Source organism: Triticum dicoccoides, chromosome 3B, assembly GCF_002162155.2.
Source record: "Triticum dicoccoides isolate Atlit2015 ecotype Zavitan chromosome 3B, WEW_v2.0, whole genome shotgun sequence".
Lineage (NCBI taxonomy): Eukaryota > Viridiplantae > Streptophyta > Magnoliopsida > Poales > Poaceae > Triticum > Triticum dicoccoides.
The window spans coordinates 560577364-560588019 of record NC_041385.1 but is presented as its reverse complement, the minus strand read 5'-3'; positions in this window follow the sequence as shown (position 1 = coordinate 560588019).

Genomic DNA, 10656 nt, shown 5'->3' with positions numbered 1-10656 from the left:
TTGCTAAGTTGCAACTCTCGTTTTTCTGATGACTTTGGTGGATGGAGTTGTAATCTTAAACTCTATGGTGGCTTGATACTTTTGCTGTGTTCTTCTGCATGCTTATTCCTCATTAATGTTAATGCACGCATGCTGAATTACATCAGTCACCATATTTCATCATGCATTTCAAATTCCTCATATTATATGTCAAATGTGTGTATGAATTACAAGATATAGGGGGAGATCTCCATGATTATACTCTTCAAGTGTGCATTGCTTCAAAAGCAAATTCCTCACTATGCACATCTTCAGGGGGAGTTCTTCTATATCTTGCAATCAAATTCCTCAATATCAGTATTTATACTTCATATGTTTATCCCCGTTGAAAACTTAACCTATATTGTCATCAATCACCAAAAAGGGGGAGATTGTAAGTGCATCTAGTGCCCCTTAGTGATTTTGGTGTATTGAAGACTTATAGGTTAAGAGACTGATGCGTTTGTGAGTGTACACAGGTATATAAGTCTATGAGGAGTTTGATATTTACAGAGAATGTCGACCCCTAAAAATGAAGTTCTTCATCTAAAGACTTTGGATTTCTAAAGACTTTCTGAAGACTTTGAAAGTGAAGAAATTGGTGTGACCTTGAAGACTTGGTATTCATTCGAGGAACATGAAGCGTGAAGACTTTTGTTTTTATAGTTTCATTTTCTCTTTCTTGAGTCATAGGAAACACTGTACTGTTAAAGGGGGTCGAGGAAATACTAAGGAAAAATTTCCATGTGATGCTCAACTCAAAATCCTACACCTACCAATCCCTTCGAGTGAAGCCATTGGAAATCTCATACAATTCAGTCATATTCTTCAGTGACAGAGACGATGTTCTTCTGATCTCTGAGGAATTTGTTCGGACAGAGGAGTTAGGAATTCACCAGTGTGAATTACCTATAAAGTGAGGAACATGATAGCCCTGAGGATTTTGATAGTCAAAATTCCGACCGTTGCTGTGCTACGCGCTAGCTGTCCCAATATATCCACCCACCTAACGGTCATATCAGACAAGGGCATTTATGTCTTATCATGTCGGGCTGCTCCCCAGGCTATAAATAGCCGCCCCCTCAACCACTAGCTGGTTGGCTGCTCCGAGAGAAACTGACACTTGCCAATTGAGAGCAACCCATCCTCCGAGGACTTTGAGCGAAAATCATCAAGTGAGGAAATCCCAATCCCAAACCTACAAAACCCCAAGTGATTGAGCATAACTGAAGAGATTGATCCTGCGTGGATCCGACGCTTGTTTCCTTTGAAGACTGTGCTTCTTCTAGACGGTTAGGCGTCAAGGTCTAGAGCATCCAAGAGGAATTGTGGATCGCCGAGTGACCAAGTTTGTGAAGGTTCAGAAGTCACCTGAAGACTTACCACGAGTGATTGGGCGAGGTCTGTGTGACCTTAGCTCAAGGAGAATACGGTGAGGACTGTGTGTCCGGAAATGTGTGTCCTCGAGTTTAAATACTCAGCCGCTCCAACCAGATGTACAACTGAGACAACAGTTGGAACTGGTCTACCAAATCATTGTCTTCACCGAGCTAACTGGTTCTATCTCCTCAACTCTTTCATTTCCTCATGCATGTTGTTGTGTGCCTATTCATATCTGTTTGAAGACTTTGACTGAAGACTTTCTCAATTTCCTCAGTTCAATTTCTTCAGTCAGTCTGTCTTCATCTTGTGTTATCCTGTGTTTACGCTTTCTGTATCTGTGCTTGTCTTCGTTTCATCATGATGACTATGCTTGTGTTCTGTTATGTTCCTTTCTGAGTACTTATTCCACTGCTAGTAGTTCTTCATTTAGGAATTTCCTCACCAGCAAATTCCTCAGTGAAGAATTCATAAAAATCGCCTATTCACCCCCCCCCTCTAGTCGATATAACGCACTTTCAGGGATCAAGGACAAGTTCCTAGTGAGGTTCCACCAGAAGAGAGAGGGTGGAAAATGTGCTAGATGGGAGATTGCACCAACCTATGCAGAGAAGTTGGAGATGAACAAGAAGTATGCAAGGGATTGCAAAGCACTGATAGCTGGCCAATGACTTTTCCAAGTCACTAGTGGAGACAAGACCTATGGTGTTGACACAAACCTACAGATATGTGGGTACAAGAAATGGGACATCAGTGGAGTTCCTTGCAACCATGCTTGTTCTGCCATCTATAGTTCTAAACAGCTGCCAGAGGATCATATCAATGTGTTCTTCAAGAAATCTATGTACTTGGAGGCATATAAGCCAGTAATTTACCCTGTTCCTGGTCCAGATAGCTGGGTGAAAACTCCAACACCTGACATTGAGCCACCACAGTTCAAAGATGACAAGAAGGGGCCAGCAGAAGAGAAAAGGAAAAAGGGAAGTTTGAGCCACCTCAAGCAAAACAAACTTCTAGGATGGCTACTATAACATGTGGGAACTGCAAGCTGCAAGGACACAAGTACACAAGTTGTTCTAAGCCATTAAGGCCTGATTTGCAAATCAGGAGAAACAAGCACATGGTATTTTCATTTTGAAATTACTTGAGTGTTCATTTGTATTGACTGGTTATTATAAAGTTGTTTAATGTTTTAATTACAGAAAAACAGGACTGTACCTGAATGGCACCATAGTGCAACTTCATCAGCTGCTGGAAGTGCTAGGGGTGCACCATCATCATCTACTACAAACTCCTCTCCTGCTGTTGCAAGAGGTGCAAAGACTACTGCTGGAAGGGGTGCTGCTGGAAGGGGAGCAGCCTCAGCTCCTGCTGCTGGAAGGGGAGCAGCCTCATCTACTGCTGCTGGAAGGGGTGCTACTTCATCTGCCGCTGCTTGAAGAGGAGCAATCTCTGCTTCTACTCCTGGAAGGGGTGCTACTTTTTCTCCTACTGCTGGGAGAGGTGCAAGATCTTCCACTACTGCTGGTGGGGGGGGGGGCAAAAATGTTCAAGCCTCCAAGAAGTTTTGCAGAAGCTTCTACTAGCCAGCCTGCAGGCAGTAGGCCAAAGAGGACAAAGTACATGAGCAAGAGGATGGAGGGGTACTTCTATGCCAGTGGGAACTACTAAATGCTCAAATTTGAAGTCTGTATGCAAGTGCATGTGTGCTAAATCAGGCATTACATCACTTTAATTATGACATTATGAACCTATGTATGGCATTATGGCACTATGGCACTATGGCAGTCAGAACCTATGTTTGTTAAACATATGTATGGCATTATGAACCTATGTATGGCACTGTGAAGTTATCTATGTTTATCTCCTGCTGTTAAAATTATCTGCAAATATATGTTCTGTGCAAATATATGGCATTGTGCAAATATATGGCACTTTGAAGTAATTTCTCTGCAAATATATGTTCTGTGCAATATATGTTGTGTGCAAAATAAATTTTGAGCAAAAAAGATCTGTGTAAATGTTCTCTTTAGAATATATTTTCTGTGTGTGCAAAATATTTTCTGTGACGTGTGTGCAATATATGATGTGTGCAAAATATTTTCTGTGCAAAACAGATCATGGCAAAACAACCATAAACATTATGGTTCTCTTTAGAATATATTTTTTGTGCAAAGTAAATGGTAACATATCACTTTAGAATATATGTTCTCTGCAAATATTATGGCAAAAAAACCACAAACATTTCAGTTGATACAAACAAAATGCATTAATAAGTTGGACCTTAGTCTTGGGAGTAAACAACACAAGTCTTCAGAGTACACAAGACAAGTCTTGGACATAAAGATACATAAAGCATTACAGCTTATTAAGTGCATAAGAGCACATTCATATCAACTGCGGTGCTACCCTAAACCACACCACAATACATAGTTAAAATGTTGGAAATATGCCCTAGAGGCAATAATAAAAGTATTATTATTATATTTCCTTGTTCATGATAATTGTCTTTTATTCATGCTATAACTGTATTATCCGGAAATCGTAATACACGTGTGAATATATAGACCACAATATGTCCCTAGTGAGCCTCTAGTTGACTAGCTCGTTGTGATCAACAGATAGTCATGGTTTCCTGGCTATGGACATTGGATGTCGTTGATAACGGGATCACATCATTAGGAGAATGATGTGATGGACAAGACCCAATCCTAAGACTAGCACAAAAGATCGAGTAGTTCATTTGCTAGAGCTTTGCCAATGTCAAGTATCTCTTCCTTTGACCATGAGATCGTGTAACTCCTGGATACCGTAGGAGTGCTTTGGGTGTATCAAACGTCACAACGTAACTGGGTGACTATAAAGGTGCACTACGGGTATCTCCGAAAGTATCTATTGTTTTATGCGGATCGAGACTGGGATTTGTCGCTCCGTGTAAACGGAGAGGTATCTCTGGGCCCACTCGGTAGGACATCATCATATGCGCAATATGACCAAGGAGTTGATCACGGGATGATGTGTTACGGAACGAGTAAAGTGACTTGCCGGTAACGAGATTGAACAAGGTATCGGTATACCGACGATCGAATCTCGGGCAAGTAAAATACCACTAGACAAAGGGAATTGTATACGGGATCGATTGAGTCCTTGACATCGTGGTTCATCCGATGAGATCATCGTGGAACATGTGGGAGCCAACATGGGTATCCAGATCCCGCTGTTGGTTATTGACCGGAGAACGTCTCGGTCATGTCTGCATGTCTCCCGAACCCGTAGGGTCTACACACTTAAGGTTCAATGACGCTAGGGTTATAAAGGAAGCTTGTATGTGGTAACCGAATGTTGTTCGGAGTCCCGGATGAGATCCCGGACGTCACGAGGAGTTCCGGAATGGTCCGGAGGTAAAGATTTATATATAGGAAGTCCTGTTTCGGCCATCGGGACAAGTTTCGGGGTCATCGGTATTGTACCGGGACCACCGGAAGGGTCCCGGGGGCCCACCGGGTGGGGCCACCTGCCCCGGGGGGCCACATGGGCTGTAGGGGGTGCGCCTTGGCCTACATGGGCCAAGGGCACCAGCCCCTAGAGGCCCATGCGCCAAGATAAAGGAAAAAGGGAAGAGTCCTAAAGGGGGAAGGCACCTCCGAGGTGCCTTGGGGAGGATGGACTCCTCCCCATCCTTAGCCGCACCCTTTCCTTGGATGAGGGGGCAAGGCTGCGCCTCCCCCCTCTCCCTTGGCCCTATATATAGTGGGGAAAAGGAGGAGCAATCATACCTAAGGCCTTTGGTTGCCTCCCTCTCCCTCCCGTGACACATCTCCTCTCCCGTAGGTGCTCGGTGAAGCCCTGCAGGATTGCCACGCTCCTCCATCACCACCACGCCGTTGTGCTGCTGTTGGATGGAGTCTTCCTCAACCTCTCCCTCTCTCCTTGCTGGATCAAGGCGTGGGAGACGTCACCGGGCTGTACGTGTGTTGAACGCGGAGGTGCCGTCCGTTCAGCACTTGATCATCGGTGATCTGAATCACGACGAGTACGACTCCATCAACCCCGTTCACTTGAACGCTTCCGCTTAGCGATCTACAAGGGTATGTAGATGCACTCTCTTTCTACTCGTTGCTGGTCTCTCCATAGATAGATCTTGGTGTTTCGTAGGAAAATTTTTGAATTTCTGCTACGTTCCCCAACAGTGGCATCATGAGCTAGGTCTATTGCGTAGATTCTTTGCACGAGTAGAACACAAAGTAGTTGTGGGCGTTGATGTTGTTCAATATGCTTACCGTTACTAGTCCAATCTTGTTTCGACGGTATTGTGGGATGAAGCGGCCCGGACCGACCTTACACGTACTCTTACGTGAGACAGGTTCCACCGATTGACATGCACTTGGTGCATAAGGTGGCTAGCGGGTGCCAGTCTCTCCCACTTTAGTCAGAACGGATTCGATGAAAAGGGTCCTTATGAAGGGTAAATAGCAATTGGCATATCACGTTGTGGTCTTGCGTAGGTAAGAAACGTTCTTGCTAGAAACCCATAGCAGCCACGTAAAACATGCAAACAACAATTAGAGGACGTCTAACTTGTTTTTGCAGGGTATGCTATGTGATGTGATATGGCCAAAAGGATGTGATGAATGATATATGTGATGTATGAGATTGATCATGTTCTTGTAATAGGATTCACGACTTGCATGTCGATGAGTATGACAACTGGCAGGAGCCATAGGAGTTGTCTTTATTTTTTTGTATGACCTGCGTGTCATTAAAGAACGCCATGTAACTTACTTTACTTTATTGCTAAACGTTAGTCATAGAAGTAGAAGTAGTCGTTGGCGTGACAACTTCATGAAGACACGATGATGGAGATCATGATGATGGAGATCATGGTGTCATGCCGGTGACAAGATGATCATGGAGCCCCGAAGATGAAGATCAAAGGAGCTATATGATATTGGCCATATCATGTCACTACCCTATTTGATTGCATGTGATGTTTATCATGTTTATGCATCTTGTTTACTTAGGACGACGGTAGTAAATAAGATGATCCCTTACAAAATTTCAAGAAGTGTTCTCCCCTAACTGTGCACCGTTGCTACAGTTCGTCGCTTCTAAGCACCACGTGATGATCGGGTGTGATGGATTCTTACGTTCACATACAACGGGTGTAAGATAGTTTTACACAGCGAAAACACTTAGGGTTAACTTGACGAGCCTAGCATGTGCAGACATGGCCTCGGAACACGGAGACCGAAAGGTCGAGCATGAGTCGTATAGTAGATACGATCAACATGAAGATGTTCACCGACGTTAACTAGTCTGTCTCACGTGATGATCGGACACGGCCTAGTTGACTCGGATCATGTAATCACTTAGATGACTAGAGGGATGTCTATCTGAGTGGGAGTTCATAAGATGAACTTAATTATCTTGAACATAGTCAAAAGACCTTTTGCAAATTATGTCGTAAGCTCGCGCTTTAGTTCTACTGTTTTAGATATGTTCCTAGAGAAAATATAGTTGAAAGTTGAAAGTAGCAATTATGCGGACAGTAGAAAGCTTATGTCCTTAATGCACCGCTTAGTGTGCTGAACCCCAAACGTCGTTTGTGGATGTTGCGAACATCGGACATACACGTTTTGATAACTACGTGATAGTTCAGTTAAATGGTTTAAGTAGAGGCACCAAAGACGTTTTCGAAACATCGCGGAACATATGAGATGTTTCGAGGGCTGAAATTGGGATTTCAGGCTCGTGCTCACGTCAAGAGGTATAAGACCTCCGACGATTCTCTTAGCCTGCAAACTAAGGGAGAAAATCTCAATCGTTGAGCTTGTGCTCAGATTGTCTGAGTGTAACAATCACTTGAATTGAGTGGGAGTTGATCTTCCAAATGAGATAGTGATGTTTCCCCAAAGTCATTGCCACCGAGCTGCTAGAGCTTCGTGATGAACTATAACATATCAGGGATAAATAAGATGATCCTTGAGGTATTCACGATGTTTGACACCGCGAAAGTAGAAATCAAGAAGGAGCATCAATTGTTGATGGTTGGTGAAACCACTAGTTTCAAGAAGGGCAAGGGAACAAAGGGATACTTCATGAAATGGCAATTCAGCTGCTGCTCAAGTGAAGAAACCCAAGGTTAAACCCAAACCCGAGACTAAGTGCTTCTGTAATAAGGGGAACAACCACTGGAGCAGCATTACCCTAGATACTTGGTAGATGAGAAGGCTGGCAAAGTCGATAGAAGTATATTGGATATACATTATGTTAATGTGTACTTTACTAGTACTCCTAGTAGCACCAGGGTATTAGATACCGGTTCGGTTGCTAAGTGTTAGTAACTCGAAATAAAAGGCTATGGAATAAACGGAGACTAGCTAAAGGAGAGCTGACGATATGTGTTGGAAGTGTTTCCAAGTTTGATATAATCAAACATCGCACGTTCCCTCTACCATCAAGATTAGTATTAAACCTGAATGGTTTATTGAATCTCGATCGTAGTGATACACATGTTCATGCCAAAAGATAGTAATGATAGTACCACTTACTTGTGGCACTGCCATGTAAGTCATAATGGTATAAAACGCATGAAGAAGCTCCATGTTGATGGATCTTTGGACTCACTCGTTTTGAAAAGTTTGAGACATGCAAACCATGTCTATTGGTATATATGCATGAAGAAACTCCATGCAAATGGACCGTTTGAACTCACTTGATTTTGAATCACTTGAGACATGCAAATCATACCACATGGGCAAGATGACTGAAAGCCTCGGTTTCAATAAGATGGAACAAGATAGCAACTTGTTGGAAGTAACACATTTTGATGTGTGCAGTCCAATAAGTGCTGAGGCATGCAGTGAATATCGTTATGTTCTTACTTCACAGATGATTCGAGTAGATGTTGAGAATATTTACTTGATGAAACACAAGTCTGAATTATTGAATGGTTCAAGTAATTTCAGAGTGAAGTAGAAGATCATTGTGACAAGAGGATAAAATGTCTATGATACGATCATAGAGATGAATATCTGAGTTACGAGTTTTGGCACACAATTAAGACATTGTGGAAAATGTTTCACAATTAATACCGCCTGGAACACCATAGTGTGATGGTGTGTCCGAACATCATAGTTGCACCCTATTGGATATGATGCATACCATGATGTCTCTTATCGAATTACCACTATCGTTCATGGGTTAGGCATTAGAGACAACCACATTCACTTTAAATAGGGCACCACGTAATTCCGATGAGATGACACCGTATGAATTATGGTTTAGAGAAACCTAAGTTGTCGTTTCTTAAAAGTTTGGGGCTGCGACGCTTATATGGAAAAGTTTCAGGTTGATAAGCTCGAACCCAAAGCGGATAAAATGCATCTTCATAGGAAACCCAAAACAGTTGGGTATACCTCCTAATTCAGATCCGAAAGCAATATGGATTGTTTCTAGATCGGGTCCTTTCTCGAGGAAAAGTTTCTCTCGAAAGAATTGAGTGGGAGGATGGTGGAGACTTGATGAGGTTATTGAACCGTCTCTTCAACTAGTGTGTGACAGGGCACAGGGAGTTGTTCCTGTGGCACCTACACCAATTGAAGTGGAAGCTTATGATATTGATCATGAAACTTCGGATCAAGTCACTACCAAACCTCGTGGGATGACAAGGATACGTACTACTTCAGAGTGGTACGGTAATCCTGTCTTGAAAGTCATGTTGCTGGACAACAATGAACCTACGAGCTATGGAGAAGCGATGGTGGGCCCGGATTCCGATAAATGGCTCGAGGCCATAAAATCCGAGAAAGGATCCATGGACTTTGGTGGACTTGCCCGATGGACGGCAAGCCATTGAGATAAATGGATCTTTTAAGAAGTAGACGGACGTGGATGGTAATGTCACCATCTATGAAGCTCGACTTGTGACGAAGTGTTTTCCGACAAGTTCAAGGAGTTTGACTACGATGAGATTTTCTCACTCGTAGCGATGCTTAAAGTCCGTCGGATTCATGTTAGCATTAGCTGTATTTATGAAATCTGGCAGATGGATATCAAAACGAGTTTCCTTACCAGTTTTTGTGAGGAAAGATTGTAGGTAATACAATCAGAAAGTTTTTTTCGATCCTAAGGATGCTAAAAGGTATGCTAGCTCCAGCGATCCTTCTAAGGACTGGAGTGAGCATCTCGGAGTTGGAAAGTATGCTTTGATGATGATCAAAGATTTTGGGTTTGTACAAAGTTTATGAGAAACTTGTATTTCCAAAGAAGTGAGTGGGAGCACTATAGAATTTCTGATGAGTATATGTTGTTGACATATTGTTGATCAGAAATGACGTAGAATTTCTGGAAAGCATATAGGGTTATTTTGAAAGTGTTTTTCAATGGAAAGCCTGGATTAAGCTACTTGAACATTGAGCATCAAGATCTATAAGGATAGATCAAAACACTTAATAATACTTTCAAATGAGCACATACCTTGACATGATCTTGAAGGTGTTCAAGATGGATCAGTCAAAGAAGAAGTTCTTGCCTGAATTATAAGGTACGAAGTTAAGACTAAAAGCTCGACCACGGCAGAATAGAGAGAAAGGACGAAGGTCGTCCCCTATGCTTAAGACGTAGGCTCTTCAGTATGCTATGCTGTGTACCGCACCTGAAGTGTGCCTTGCCATGAGTCAGTCAAGGGGTACAAGAGTGATCCAAGAATGGCTCACAGTACAGCGGTCAAAGTTATCCTTAGTAACTAGTGGACTAAGGAATTTTCTCGATTATGGAGGTGGTAAAAGAGTTCGTCGTAAAGGTTACGACGATGCAAGCTTGACACCTATCCGGATAGCTCTGAGTAGAGAGACCGGATACATATAATGGAGCAATAATTTAGAATAGCTCCAAGTAGAACAGTTGTTTGGAATAGCTCCAAATAGAGCGTGGTAGCTGCATCTAGGAGATGACATAGAGATTTGTAAAGTACACACGGATCTGAAAGGTTCAGACCCGTTGACTAAAACCTCTCTCACAAGCAACATGATCAAACATAAAACTCATTGAGTGTTAATCACATAGTGATGTGAACTAGACTACTGACTCTAGTAAACTCTTGGGTATTAGTTACATGGCGATGTGACTTGTGAGTGTTAATCACATGGCGATGTGAACTAGATTATTGACTCTAGTGCAAGTGGGAGACTGTTGGAAATATGCCCTAGAGGCAATAATAAAAGTATTATTATTATATTTCCTTGTTCATGATAATTG